Below are 16,393 nucleotides of genomic sequence, written 5' to 3' on the forward strand. Positions count from 1 at the left end.
GCCAACTAAGTGGTAAAGTAATAAGTATGCCACAGATATGTCTGACCCTTGCTATGAGCTTTACAGGGCCATATACTTGGTAACCAAGATATTATATATATTTTTGTCTTTAAGAATGAACTCTTCATTCTGATGAGAACTGATAGGCTAGGATCAGGTGGAAGAGGAGAGGGACCTCCCCTATCAGTGGACTTGGAGAGGGGCATAGGATGAGAAGAGAAAGGGGGTGTGGGATTGGGGGATTGAGGGAGGGGGCTACAGCTGGGATACAAAGGGAATAAATTATAATTAACATAAAAATAAAAATTTACTTAAAAATAAAATAACAGTTTAAAAATTCAAAAAAAGAAAAAAGAATGAACTGTTCTTTTTGAGTATATATTATAAAGTAAATACAAGTTCATATTTATTATATATGACATTAAATAAAACCTAATATCATTTCAATCATTGTTCTATCTTTAAAAGTGATTTTTCTCTTAATCTTACATACTGGTAAAGAAGTCATGTTTGGCTTCTGATTCAGAAAACATTATCTATTATATTATATTTTTTGACTTTCAAGAATTCCAAGTTTTCTTCTTTCAAAATCAAACATTATAGTTCCCTTTTGACAATATGAGTATGTGGACAATTAAGTTAACCTTAGATGTGAAAATTCTCATTTTTAAATGATGTGAATCTCTATAGTATATAAATTGGAAATTATGCTTTACTTTACCCAGCTCCACAACTTGACTGAAGAGGACATTGTTTGCTGAAACTTCATTTCTTCATTTTTGCTGGTAGCAGAAGACTATGAAATAGGAAAATATACAATGATATACATGGTAGAAAGAGCTATCACATTTTCACTTACATTTCATACTCAAAACAATATAAAACTAATGTCAAGGTAAGGGCTGCACAATCCCATTCTGCCTCAGGTAGGTAAGAGGACAGAATATGACATCAGTCACTTGGCTATAACATGACATTTACAAAGCCTCCAACTCCTTAACTTTTTTCATACTTTTATTCATTTTCAGTTACATAAATTACTTTCATAGGGTCCTTAATTAATTACTAATGGAAAGGATTTCAAAATGATATTTCTCTCTTGTCCCAGAGAATTCAAGGATCAGAAGAAAATGTTTGGACACACACACACACACACACACACAAACACACACACACACAGTACTTAAAAGCATTTATTTGCAGATAGGGCAGACCTCTACCTAAGTGTGGGTGGTGCTGGGAGTCTTGCAGTGCTCTTTCTCAGCCTTTGCTGTGTTGTTCTAAGCAATCCAGCTCCCTGATTTACAGGTGTGAGAAAAGGATGGCTGGATTAGTGTGTGCTGTACCAACATATCCCAACAGGAGGCTATAAAATGATGAATTCTCATAGTGAAAACACACAGTATGGGCAGCAAGTGGGCTCCTGGAGAACCGGAGAGAGTCACTGAAGAAGGCTAGAAGAGTGGGTCCATGTAGGTGTGGGCCTAAAGTTTTTTTTTTAATTTTTATTAATTACAGTTTATTCACTTTGTATCACCCTTGTAGCTCCCTCACTTCTCCCCTGCCAATCCCACCCTCCCTTCCCAATCCTACCCTCTGTCTCCCTTCCTCACCCATGTCTCTTCCCAAGTCTACTGATGAAGGTGGTCCTCCTCCTCTTCCTTCTGATCTTACTGTATCAGGTCACATCAAGAGTGGCTGCATTGTCTTCCTCTGTGGCCTGGTAAGGCTGCTCCGCTGTCAGGGGGAGGTGATCAAAGAGCAGGCCAATCAGTTCATGTCAGAGGCAGTCCCTGTTCCCATTACTATGGAACCTACTTGGACACTGAACTGCCATGGGCTACATGTGCAGGGGTTCTAGGTTATCTCCATGAATGGTCCTTGCTTGGAGTATCAGTCTCAGAAAAGACCCCAAGACCCAGATTTACTGGTTCTGTTGCTCTTCTTGTGGAGCTCCTGTTGTCTCCAGATCTTACTGTTTTCCACTTCTTTCATAAGATTCCCTGCATTCTGCCCAAAGTTTGGCACACCTGCCTCACCTGCCACCTTTGGGCTCTTTAACTATAGTTTTTCCACTAGTTTTCCAATACTGTAACAAAATACCCAAGCCAGGAAAACTTTCTAAAGGAAATATGTTTATTTAGCTCAGAATATGGGGGTGGAAAATACAAACAAGACAGCACTGGCTCTGATGATGGCACCACGGCAGACGGTGGGAATTAGTGATCACCGTTCAAAATAAGAAGACAGATAACAAAACATACGCAGGTGGTTAGTTTTGTCATTCAAGTGCCTGCTTAGATATTCCTCCCTCACTGAAGACTTCTGTAACTTGCAAAGACCAGAACTGGTGGTCTCCTCCATGACCCCAGAACCATGTGATAAAGGGCAGGTGAATCTTGGGTGTAAACTTACAGATACCACAGAAACATTAGCTGGGTGGCAAATATTTGAAATATAATACGAGGCACTATCTTACTTGTCAGAACTTTCCTCAGGGAGTATATGAGATGAGATAGACAACCCTGCTAAGCGTTTTGGTGTGGATGATAATTTTCCCAAGAGAAACAAGAGATAAGCAATTCCATGTAGATACATTCACCCCCAGTCAGGCCGTAGGCTTTGGGAATAGTTTCGCGTGTGATGTCAGCAGGCCTGGGCGCAGCACAGACTGTGGGATGCAGACTGGTATAATGCGCGGGACCATCCCACACAAGGAAACTGCTCTGCCCCAAACGCTAACAAAACCTTCACTGAGGTCCACTGGGTTAGGAGATAACACTACCCTGCTCATATCTCTGCTCCTGTCATCTGCTTTCAATTCATTCTCCAGTCCTGGATGAGCACAAACAGAATTTTGCTACGTACCCATATTATGTACCTATAGTTATTTCCTTTAGTTCTCAGTCAACCCAAATTATTTTTCATGACTATTTTTATTTTATTATCCGTTTATTTACTTCTGATCTTCTTGTCTTGACCTTCTAAGTTCTTGGGTTATGAGCCTGAGTCATCTCATTCTGTGAAGTGCAGAAGGCTGAACCCAGAGCTTTGTGGTAGGCAGCATTTTACCTGTTCCCCTACATTTCCTGTCTTTGCCTTTTCCCAAACCTGTTCGTGCTTGACATATCTTAAGTAATGTAAGGATCCAAATATATTCTATCCTCAGCTAAAGCTACTCAAAGACTTTGAGCTCTAAGTTGCAAGAGTGAAGAATCAGGGTATTCAAAAGTCTAATATGTGCTATTAATTTTAAATGTTTTCTAAGCACAATAACGCTGTAATCCTTGAGAGTATTTATTATTTTCAAAACCTTGGAGCTTTGTTCTCTCCCTCGCTCATTCTCCTTCTCCTCTTTCCCTCCTTATTTACTATATAATTCTCTCCATTTTCTTCTTCCTCCTCCTCTCTCCTCCTCCTTTTCCTCCTCTTTCCTCCTCCTCCTTCTATCTCCTACTCTTCTTTTACTTCTTCATTTCTTCCTGTTTTTTTTTTTTTAGATTTTCATTTTGAAAGCTACCTCCTAGGAATGCAATTTTCTTTCTTTTTTTTCTTTTTTTATTAATTACACTTTATTCATTTTGTATCCCCCCCCATAAGCCCCTCCCTCCTCCCCTCCCGATCCCACCCTCCCTCCTGTTTCTGCATGCATGCCACTCCCCAAGTCCACTAATAGGGGAGGTTCTCCTCTCCTTTCTGATCTTAGTCTATCAGTTCTCATCAAAAGTGGCTGCATTGTCCTCTACTGTGGCCTGGTAAAGCTGCTTCTATTTCTTCTCTTCTCCTCCCTCTTTCCCTTCCCCCCTCTTTTCTGATTTCCTCTCCTCACCCTCATAACAAGAAATGGTCATTCTGTCGTGAAGGATTCTGTTGTGAAGCAACATCCTCATCCTTTCAAATTCTGGGGCAAGGTCTTCACTGGTGCCCACTGTTCACATATGTGTTCTTCACATACCTTGCTGGCTTAGGCTACAGGTGCGCACCACCATGCCCAACTTAGGAACTCTTCTTAAAAGGTGTAAGCGGAAGGTAATTGTGATAATATTACAATTCTTACATTGTAATTGTATTTTTATATTTATATTTATATAATTGCATGACATATATAAAATTATACAATATAATAAATTATATAGAAATAAATTGAATATAATAAAATAATTCAATATAATAACATATACCAAATGTAAATTACATATGAATTATGTAATTATATAAATATAATTAAGTATTTATATATTATATTATATCCTATGTATCTATACATTATATGTTATATATAAATTTATACAATTATAAATTATTTTTACTAATTTATTCATGTCATTTATAGATAAGTTTCTGGTTCCTTCTGAGTCATGATGTAGTTTAATACTGACAAATTTTTATTATAGCCATATGTTTGCAGAATTGTCAGGCAACATTTCAACATTTCCTGTCTCACATTGTTTACACGAGGAAACCAAGGCCAAGAGAAATGGTCACCTTTTTTGATTTAGAATTCTCTGATTGAGGCTAAAGAGATGGTACAGTGGTTAAGATCTCTGACTACCCTTCCAAAGGACCTGGGTTCAATTCCTAAAATCTACATGGCAGCTCACAACTTTTTGTTTCTCTGGTTCCAGGGAATCTGACACGCTGAAGCCAATACACCAATGTGTATAACATAAGATTAAATTTTAATTTATTTAAAAAATTAAGAAAAATAATTCTCAGACCATGGTGGATTGTGAAGAGCAGCCTTGCTAGGCCACAGAGGAAGACAATGCAGCTAGTCCTGATGAGACCTGATAAACTAGAGTCAGAAGAGGAGGACCTCCCCTATCAGTGGACTTAGAGAGCAGCAGAGAGGAGATAAGGGATGGTGGGCAGGGTAGAGAGGGAATGAAAGAGGAGACTACAGGTGAGATACAAAGTGAATAAACTGTAATTAATATGAAAAATAAAAATTTAATTAAAAAACAATATAACTTTTATCTTCCCTATGCAAAATGCCCATTTTTCATTTTGTGCTTTCAATATTTCTGTACAGTTTTCTTGGTTTTTATCAGTAAGGCAATAAATTAATATATATTAAAATGTAAAAACATTTCAAACATTATTTTCTTTTTCTTAATTAAAGCCAAATGCTTCTTAACAGTAGAATAACTAAAGAGTTCATATCTGTTTCCAAAAATTTAGACACCCTAGATGTATTTTAACAAGACTGGTCATCTATTTATTTTTCAATCTCTGATAGGTTTCCAGGCTTCAGCGTTCAAAAAGCTTGTGGTTTATCCAGACAAACATGAAAAACATCAACATTTTCCATGAAAATAATTTGCTAATTGTAGTTAGCCATACTTGAATATGTTTTTCTTGCATTTAGGGTATTACCAAATTTGTAGAATTATTGTGATACTGTATCAGTTACTGACAGCAGCTTTTGATTACAACAGAGTATCATGAGTCAGTTTGATTATGATTCTATAACTTCATCACAGAGGCAAGACATACAAGTCATCGAGATAATTCTTCCATTATACATAAAATCTGTTACAACCTTTAATGACGTAATCAGATTATACACAGATAAATTAAGCTTTCATTAAACTTACCAGAAAGTTTCTGTAAGTTAATTTAGTGGGTGCTCAAAGGTTTAGTCAAGAGAGCTTTTCCTTTTGTTGTCCTTTTTTTTGGTGACAGCTTTCAGTTTTCATAATATTTCTGAACTATGTATTATATTGTAGAAATTTGTTTCAGTTACATAAAAATTAATCCACTTTTTGAACACTGCTGGCTGATATTGCATCAGCTGGACAATGGCTTAGTTAGTGAGGAATGAACCCCCATTGAGAAGAGGTCCATATAGGATCAGATTGTAGGTAAGCCTGTATAGTATTTTCATAATTGGAGATTGATATTAGAAGGGCCTATTGCGGATGGAGCCATCACTAGGCTGGTGGGTTGGCCTCTATAAGAACCCAGGCTGAGTAAGTCATATTGTCAATTAATGCTAATCATCATAAACATTTATCAAGTAAACATTATTTCACCTTGCTCTGTTTTCCACCTTCACTAGAACCTACTTCTCTCCACAAACCCATGCAACTTTGGGTCTTCATTAATATCCTTTCACAGAATGACATGAATATCAATGTTTTTGTCTTGGTTGGAAATGCAATGAGAAGATGTATTAGTTTTAGTTTGCTTTCCTAGTTCTGTGCTAAACATTGTCAAACTCCAACTTGTTAAGGAAAGGTTTTATTTGGATAACATATCCAAGTCACAGCCTATCATTCAGGGATATCGTGTCAGGAACTCAAACAAGACACTGGTGGCATGAACTGAAACAGAAACTGCAGAGGAATAATGCTTACTGAATTTTTCTGTGGGTTTCTCAGCTTACATTTTTATAACTTAAGACAGACCACTCACCAAGGATGACATTGCCTATAGTGAGCTGGGCTCTTCTTCATCAACAGTCAATCAATAGAATGACCCAAAGACTTGCCTGCAGGCCAATCTCATGAAAGCATTTTTTAAATTTAGGTTCCCTTTTCCCAGATGTCCCTGGCTTGTGACACAGTGACAAAAATCTAACCAGCACAAATGATACAAAAATGTAGAGTGGAATACTAGAGGGATTCATACGGGAAGGGGTGGAAATATGGGATGGAAGATGATGCAAAGTAAGTTGATGTAATCCTGTATGTTAATTTAAAAATAAATTAAATGAAAATACAAAAATAAAGTTTCATGGCTTTGGCATTGAGTGATGACATACCAATAACTGAAGAAGATATATTTAGTCTTATAACTTTTAATTTTATTTAAATAAAATTGGTAACTTACTAATATCTTGAAATTCTGCTGAGTCATATTAGCTTTGGAGATCCCACAAGAGTTAAAGGCTACAATCAGCCTATATAAAATATGAAGTTAAGTGTGTAAAATTGCAGTGTATCCCAGTGTTTTCATATATGTCATTTACATATGAACTGTTTTAACTTCTGTACATCCTCTCTATCATTAAATATCTTTATGTTTCTTTGAAAATGACATTGTTTCAAAGCTAATCTTGCATTTTTATAGCTCATGAAAATTATGGAATATTTGATAATCTAATAGCAAAATTGATGAGATCCACTGAAAAATATTAGTTAGAATGAAACCAATTGATAAAGATGTGTTCAGTTCATGTGAAGTTAAAGGGAGGGGGTTGGAGTGATGGAGCACTCCATGTGATGGTACAAAACTGTAAAGAAAAATACTGGAGATAAATGGGCACAAACAGTGAAGAGGATGTAGACATGAGAGCAGGGATCATGCAAAACAATTTATATATGAAGTTACCATAGAAAACTGATATTTTCTACGTTAAAATGAAGGAAAAAGAAAGAGTTAAACAAAAGAGCACTTATACAAAAGGATAGTAGTTGTCTATTCAAAGCCAAAGCTTGCTTGTAGAAAAAAAAATTCTCTATTGTAGTCAGGCTGAGAAAATGAAGCAGAAAAAAAAAACATGGAGAATACATTCTTTCTTATATGCTATTTAATCTTTAGAAAGTTAAGCTTGAGATAATTAAAGAAAATAGCAAGGTTTCAGATATGAAATTGCCAAGGAAAATGTAATAATAAGGAATCTATTTTAATTAGGTGCCATTCAGGAAAGGCAGAAATGTAAACTTCTTAAAGTTTTATTGACAGATGAATTATAGGTGTGGATTCTTAATAGGATTTCCAAAATTCCATTGACTGTTAACGTTGTACTCTGGTTCTTCAGGGAATTCTGAGGGTGAAAAAATATGGCAGGCAGAGTTTCTTTGTGATAAGAGCAATAGCTTTAGAGCAGAACAGACAAGTTACTTTGCTCTCACTGGTGAACTATATGTAAACTTCTGAACCTTGATATTCTTCTAGTTGATATGTGAAAACCCATACCCCGACAAAGTGATAGTTTGAGAATTAAAATTTAAAAATCCCCCAGACATTAGTGTCATAATGAATAGTGTCATAATAAATATTACTATTATGTTATCAATGTCTTAAAACATTAGTAGGATATAGTCAGTACAAAATCATTTTTATGATCAACTATCTTCTATAGTCAATTTTCCATGCTAATAAAGATAATGTGGCATATTTATAATTATAACAGTGACTGTCTTCACATTTAAAAATCGATTCTATTAGTTATATATTCCTTTTATAAAACAAAATAACTCAAAGCAACTTGAGGAGAAAACAGGTTATTTCAGCGTATAGTTCTACAACATAGTCTATTGCTTAGGGAAGTCAGGTCAGGTTCTCAAACAGAGCAGGCATCTGGAAGCAGGAGCTTATGCAGAGGAGAAGAGTGGTGCTTACTAGCTTATACCACATGCCTTGCTCAGCTTGCTTTCTTAACAACCACAATAATCTGGGTCCTAATACATTACTCTCTAAGTAGGAAAATGGCCCAAAGCCAACGGGCCAATCTATAGAAGCATTTTCTCCATCATGGCTCCTTCATCAGATAACAATAGCTTGTGTCCAGTAAAAAAAAAGAAAAAAAAAGCAAGCAAACAAACAAACAAAAAAACTGCATAAATAAAGCATCAACAAGATTTAAAGAATATACCATGTTTCACAAGTCTCCTGGTTACTAATTAATATTAAGTATAAAACTTGATTCTAAAATTGTTGGGCATTAACTAATAATGTTGCTTTAACTATTTAAAGTTTTCAGTCTAGTTCTAACATTAATAAAGGAAGTGGACACTGTCTGAAGTGGCATAGAGTCTTGACAATTCTCTTCCTGTTTTACTGAATCCCTTAGCAATGGACACATGGACTAGTTCTGTCTAAAATACATACAAAATCAGGCATCTTACAAAGGTGTCACCATTGTTAAGTGACAGAAAGAGGCAAAGAGAATACCCCCCTCTGTGTGGCATGACGTGTGTGCATCGCTCTCATCTTGCAGCCCTGAGGGGAATCATCCTGAGGGGAAAGCAGGAAAACATACACAACCCAACTTGTAATTCTATGCTATTTAGAGGTTTCTCTTTCTGAACTACTATGAACAGTGAGCTTTCTTATGCTGATAACTAACAATAATTATTCTTTTCTATAACCTAAAACTATAAGCCATCTCAACTAATAACAATGTTAGCCATCTTTCTCTTCAGTCTCCTTAAAGTCATCATTATTATTGCTATGGTTTGGCTCTTTATACCCTCTCAAAGACTCTTGGGCACAGGAGGCAATTGCCTCATCTCTTAGCAGCTTACAGCCTTCAGTCAGGCAGGTGATATTCTCACAATGTCACTTATTCTCATTGAACAATCCCCATTCTCTTTGAAACAACGGTGTTTAAATCAGTTCTGTAGTTCTGTGCTCTGTCACTGGATCAAAAGCACAAAAAAGCAGAAAACTTTTCTTCCTCACAATATTGCATATCCACTGGAATGTACAGTTCTTAGAAAGAAATCACTATACACGATTGAGTATAAGAATGAACAAAAACAAATAAACCGCATCTAAAATTGCAGATTCTGTTTAGTTTTCTGTAAACTAAATCATTTATTCATTCACAAAATGTGCCTACCAAATGTTTCCTCTCCATTATGCTTTGAAAAATTATATTGACACCACACAGTAGAGACTATGAAAGTGCCTCATAAGCAGTGTCTTTAAGGGAAAAGAAGGGAATTGGGAATAAGTAGCTTACAAAGAGCTAAGAAAAGACCTGTCAAATATATTGAAAATTATGGTACTCTGGAGGTTAATGTTTTTTATTTGACAGCAGTGCTTTGCCTTACTTTAATTGGATATACGATTTTCTTTGCATTTTGCAGTTGACAACTTCAAGGACAAATACTGAACCCTGTGGGTAAAGAAATAAAAAGAAAGAAAACTAACAGATTTACAGAAAGACTAAAAAACAATTTAGCACTCAGCAAGAAGATAAGTGAGAATTCAACTTGAAACATCTCATGCAGACAATGTCACTACAATACTTCCAGACACAAGAAGAAAAGGATGCACAAACATCTCAATTAGGCAAGCCAAGTGAATGGAATCACTTTCCTTGAAGCACTGCCAAATATTTGACATAAACTTTGATTTGCAAGAGAACATTTCAAAGTATCAACTAGAGGAGATTTTCTTTTAGGACAATTCAAAAAGAATTATGCTCCATATTTTCCTTGTAAAACTCATTTGGTTAATGGATTTGAAGAGTGTTTTGCTTGTCCGTTACTCAAAGTCTATCAGTTTAATTTTCCTGTGCTGTTATTTAAAGAAAACATCATATTCACATTGATACATGTGGAGACACATGAATATATTATGTACGTATGAATGTGTGTAAGTATGTACACACATACTCCCACAGTTCATTAAAAGTTAATAAATTGGAATGGGGAGAATTTATATTTACCGTAAGTGCATTGCTTTTGCTCATTTCCTTAAATATCTGTCATTACACAAAACTACATTTAATTCTAAAGTGGTCATAAATATTTTTGCTGAACATGGAAACGTAACTTTTAGAAAATTAAAAAAAAAATGGACCATTTCTCTTCTAAAAACTTCTAAAAATTTACCAGTGCTGTGGGAAAAATACCTATGTATAAAGTAAAATGTTTCCTTCTACAATTTAGGACTTGAACCCAGCCCCCACTCCTCAAGTGTTAATTTAAAGTGTTGTTCCACAAAATTACACTATTGGTCTTACAAAGTTGTGCTCAGTGATAGCACATCAGATCACTGAAGGCATGCATTTGATGGGCATGGCATAGCAAAGGCAGCTTTCTCCTTCCTGTCCTGGCTATGAGATGAGTGCTTTTGCTTTGTCACAGACTATGACATCTTGATCTGCTCTGTACACCAAAGTCCTAAAAGTAATAGACTCACCTAATTGTGAACTGAGGTAAAATATCATTTCTTGTTATAAGTTTGTCATCCCTGTATTTTCTGTACTGATAAAAAATAGATTAACACACTCACCTAGGGATGAGCCAACTTCCTTAGAGTATGATGTTATAACCTTCATTTACAAGCCAAAAGAATCACTTGCTAAAATTATTTTCTCTCTCACATCATTTTTTTACTTCTTTTTTATTATTTATAACAAACAGATCAGAGTATCACTTCAATTTTTAAAATTTTTATTTAATTTTGAGAATATCATACATGTAGACAATGAAATGTCACTGTAGGTAACCTCATTTCTCCCAATGATTCTTGACAGGTTTTACAAACAAGTAATGCCTCTCATTTTTTACTAAGGCACCATGTCGAGTTAATGTTGGCTACATATGTACGACTGGGTGGCCATTCAAAGGAAAACAGAAATCCTACCAGTTACTCAAAAAGGAAAGACATTCTCTTTTCCAGTAACTATCAATTACCAAGAGCTCCATTTTAAGTTATTCTGCCTCATCCATTACAGAATGCTGGGTGGTTTGATTTTGTATAGGTAATATGCAAATAATCGCATACACTATGTGTTAATGACCCTAATAAGCATGGATATGTATATATTTCATAAAGAGCTTTGCTACTTACAGAATAACATAAATTATGTTAAGCAAAATACGAAAGACCCTGAAAGACAAATATCATATGTTTTATAAATAGAGTCCTGGGCAAAAGTAACATGATAATAAAAGGGCCTTATTAAGGAAAACCATGTGGTACAGAAGAGAGTAAGTAAGACGCTAATGTGAAGATGCTAAAAACACACTTGAATGTAAATGTTAGAACAAAATCTATATATTTTAAAAGTAATTGGTTCTAGGAAAAATTGGAATGAGTTCTAACTCAGTAAGTATAGAAATCTTGTTTCTGTAACTACCCCGAACTTTTTTTCTTTTAACTATTGATGTAGTAGAACTAATTTCAACACTGGTATTTACTGTTCTTGCTGTTAGGGCATAAAGATAAAAATAAATATTATATTAAAATTGAAAATAAAATGAAAAGGTGACACTATTTTGACATAATCAGCCATTTATTGAGACATTTGAAATTGCTTTTATGTATTTTTAAATAAATCTACTTATATATTAACCATGTATCTATTTACCGCCTTTCGTAAGCAATAAACACAGGAGAATACATATTTGTACTTCATAGGACTATGGACGTTGCAGTCATTGTATCAATTACTCTGACAATATTGCTTCTTGACATTCATTCTGTGCATGCACATGAGGTGCACTTGTTACTATTTTTGTCAGGTTGTCACAGGCTAGAGCTACCTAGGAAAATGATTCTCATTTGAGAAAATCCTCTTACCAAACTGGTCTGTAGGAAAGGCAGTGGTACATGTTCTGAATTCATAATTGATGGGAGGACCTGGGGGTAGTACTAACCCACTTTGGGTTAGTGGTCCTTTCTACTACATCATGCTAATAAACCCATATGGAGAAATCCAGTAATCAGAATCTTCAATGGCATCTGCATTATTTCATGTACCCAGGTTCTTGTTGGGCTGTTCTTGTGCTAAATTCTGGGTCTCAAGATCTGATTGCATCTTTGTCAAAGATCAGGTGTCCATAAGTATGTGGGTTTATTTCTGGGTCCTCTGTTCGGTTCCATTGATCCGCCATTCTGTTTCTATGCCAGTACCATGCAGTTTTTAAAACTGTTGCTCAGGGATGGAGATACCTCCAGAAGATCTTTTATTGTAGAGGATTGTTTTAGCAATTCTGGGTTTCTTGTTATTCCATATGAAGTTGAGAATTTTTCTTTCCAGGTCTATAAAGAATTGTGTTGATAATTTGTTGGGAATTGCATTGAATCTGTAGATTGCTTTTGGTAAGATGGCCATTTTTACTATGTTAATCCTGCCAAGCCATGAGCATGGGAGATCTTTCCATCTTCTGATATCTTCTTCTAATTCTTTCTTCAGAGACTTGAAATTTTTTTCATACAAGGCTTTGACTTACTTGGTTAGGGTTACTCTGAGGAAAATGATGGAGACATAAGATATGACCAGATGGAGCAAATCCAGCCCACACAGGATGAAATTTAGTAAGTAACTAACTAAACTGGGAGATAGTGAGGCCAGCTTAGAAAATTAGTTTAACTTGTTTCTGCCCAGCTGTTGTTTTTAAGACTATTAAATAAATCTATTTGTTGTTATAAATAAATCAAGTTATTGTTCTTAAAGTTATTAATAAAGCTATTAAAATAAATCAATATGTCCTTAACTCATTATTTGGGAACTAGCCAGGTCATAGAAGAGCGTTTTAGAATTAATAAATATTTTACAGTATTTTGGTGTACCAACATGAGGCATGAGATCGAGGTATAGGGACCTGGACTAGCTCTGGACATGAAACTCAGGCAAGCTTATGAGAGCTCTGCGCTCATGGCATGTGAAAGTGTGGCACTAGGCTAGCTGCTGTGGCCAGAGCTAGAGACAGGTTGGCTGGGACTTCAGGTAACAGAAACAGAGACCCGGAGCCTATAATAACCAAGGTCAATGCGAGCAGAAGCCAGACCACAAAGAAGTAGAGTAGATGGCACTGCAGATGGCAGACCAAGAGAAGCACCAAACTGTGGCCTGGAGTGCACCACCATCACCACATGTTGGCCTGAGAAGCCCTTACTGTTGCCAGGACCCAGCTCTTTTCCAGAATTGCAAGACTGGTAATGTATGCTTAAGCAGAGAATTTCCAGGAGACAGAGTTTAGAGAAACTTAGATAAAAAAATAACATTAAAGTTTGAATGTTGTAAAAGAGAAAAAGATAAAATTGTTTAGTGTATGTGCATAGACACTACAAAAAAAAAACCATAACATTTAATTTGACACCTAGAACAGGCAGCAGATTACACTGCAGCAAAGCAGTAGGTCTCAAAGCACAGAAGCTAAGACATCTATGGTTGAACAGGGAGTGGGTAAAAAGCAGGGGAAAACCTAGCTACAGTACAGGGATGTAAAAGCCAGACACAGACCACTGAACAGATACAATATGCTTAAAATATGGTTAGGTACTGAAGAAATAAGAAAGGAAAAGAAACAGGTATAGATAGTCATAGAAAAAAATCGTTTAGAAACAATAATTCAAGTCTCAAAGGAAGAAGAGAAGTAAAAAATAAATAAATAAATAAATAAATAAGAAAGAGTTAAAAAAGTGGGAAATTCTGTAGAGAATTTGAATCCCATGCAGTTTTTTTTTTGTTTTTGTTTTTTGTGACTGTCAACATGAAACTGACTCTATGTCCAATGATGATTATAGTTTGTTTTTTTTTTTTCCCAAAATAGTTCAACCTTTATTACCTTTAAAACCATGGTATATAAATGGATTTGGAACCCTATAAAATGAAGAATTAGGATCAAATTACAATTTATTCTTATAATTTAAAAAATTTCACAAGTAAAAGTAACTCATGGTTAGCCTTTTGTTTTTAATCTTTAGTATTCACAATTAAAATAGCAGACAGTTTACTAAATACGGTACAATTATAAGCACTGTTGGGTGTAGCTTGAATCATTCATAAGAATATGAAGTGTATGTGCTAGCACATACACTCCCTATACTTTTCTTCTTTCCCTAGAGTTTCTCCTGCTTTTGGCAATGAACATATCCATTATGAATTATCAAATCATATTACTGCATATTTGCTGTATATACTGAATAAAGAAACTGCATAGAGCTACCAGTTTGCTTTTTCTCCTGTCCTGAGTAGCATCCTGAAATTTATTTATTTATTTATTTATTTATTTTTCAATGCAGTTTATTCAGGAACCTTGAACAGATGATTATAGTTTTATACATCCTCTTTTGGAAGAATAATAATGGATTGGACAAGAAACTGCTAAAGTAAATCAGCCTACAGTAGTCTTGACTTCAGAATGGAGGTTAGGAGGTATGCTGTGTTGGGAAAGAGGCTTTATGCTTGTGTCAACAGGAAAGGCAAGGCTTTGGATTCCATGCAAATTAATAAACATTAGATTTAACATTTGGCTGGGGGAAACCCTGAAGATCTTAAAGATAAAAAGAATCAAATCTAAAACAGGTAACTTGCATTGTTTATCCCAATACATGGGAACAACTCTGAGACTAGCTAAGACATGAAAAAATTTCTCTGCATTGAAAATAAATCTTGTTGGCAACAGAGTCCTCAAGACACATCATGCTAGCCTTTCACATGGCATAGATAAAAATTTCTATTACAGTTTGTTATACAATCCAAATTGACTTATAAAGAAAGACAGATGCTTTTTATCAGCTCAAACAAGGAACAAAAAAAATCAATAAATTGTGTATATTAAACATTCCATACATATGTTATTATAAAAATGCATATTACCTGTAAGAGTTTACATGTTTATGAAACTAAAGGACTAGATACCAATGAGGTGAAATAGCCCTGACAGGATTTCTCCACGAGGGTTCTGAAAAGATGTTGAGGTATATTTATTCCACCATCCTTCTTGATCCAACTTCATACTGCCTCCATTACTGTCTTGTCATAGCTTGCTTCCAGAACAGCTTCAAACCAGCCTTTCAGACTGTTCCAAGAATTACTCTAATCTTGAATTTTCACAGCATTTAGATACTCAAAAACAAATATTACAACCAGTTTTCATAAGACTTGGCTATTTTTTTAAATTTTCTTAATCTCCCAAAAAGAAAATAATATGTCTCAAATCAGTGGGAAGCAATTACAGAGAATTAATAGAAGCTTAGACTCAGGGACTTCTCTCTTTTGTTTTTCTTCTTATATTTGTCTTTCTCTCTTATCTAATGTTAAAGAGAAGAATGAATAGAGAAGAAAAGAAAAAATAAGGTAGAGAAATAGTAGAGGAATGATAGGATAAAAGGGTAGATTAATTATTGAATCTACTCTTACGCAATAGAGCTATTGTGTAATTTGACAATTTACTATTGTCAAATATTTTACATAGCCATAGATTATTGTATATTGATACAAATTTAAGTTTAACACTGTTTTAGATTTCTGTATATTGATACAAATTTGAACTTATTTTTGATAAGCATAATGTATATGTTTCAACTCGTGTTGGAGGTATTTTGCTCATGCAACTTATTTAATGATATGATGTGAAGTTCTAGTCCTTTTAAAAGCTTCTGTTACAAACTGTTTAGTATAATTATGTAATGCAAAATAACAGTAAAATATGCAAATTCATGATCATGTGAGTTAATAGTCTGTTATAGTTTATTACAGAAATAGACTTCCCGGGTTAAACAAATAAAAAATAGCTAGAAACAAGCAACAATTTGTTTATAATTGTAAACATTTATTATTGTAAAATAAAGAGCTTTTTATTTCAACAAAAGAGGGCAATGTTGGTGATTGGTCTGTTGCTACATATATAAATGTTAAATTCTGTTTCTCATGATCTGGTTGTAGTCCAGATGAGCTCATTCTCATGTATCCAGTCTT

Source organism: Meriones unguiculatus, chromosome 20 (assembly GCF_030254825.1).
Source record: "Meriones unguiculatus strain TT.TT164.6M chromosome 20, Bangor_MerUng_6.1, whole genome shotgun sequence".
In the NCBI taxonomy this organism is placed as follows: Eukaryota; Metazoa; Chordata; class Mammalia; order Rodentia; family Muridae; genus Meriones; species Meriones unguiculatus.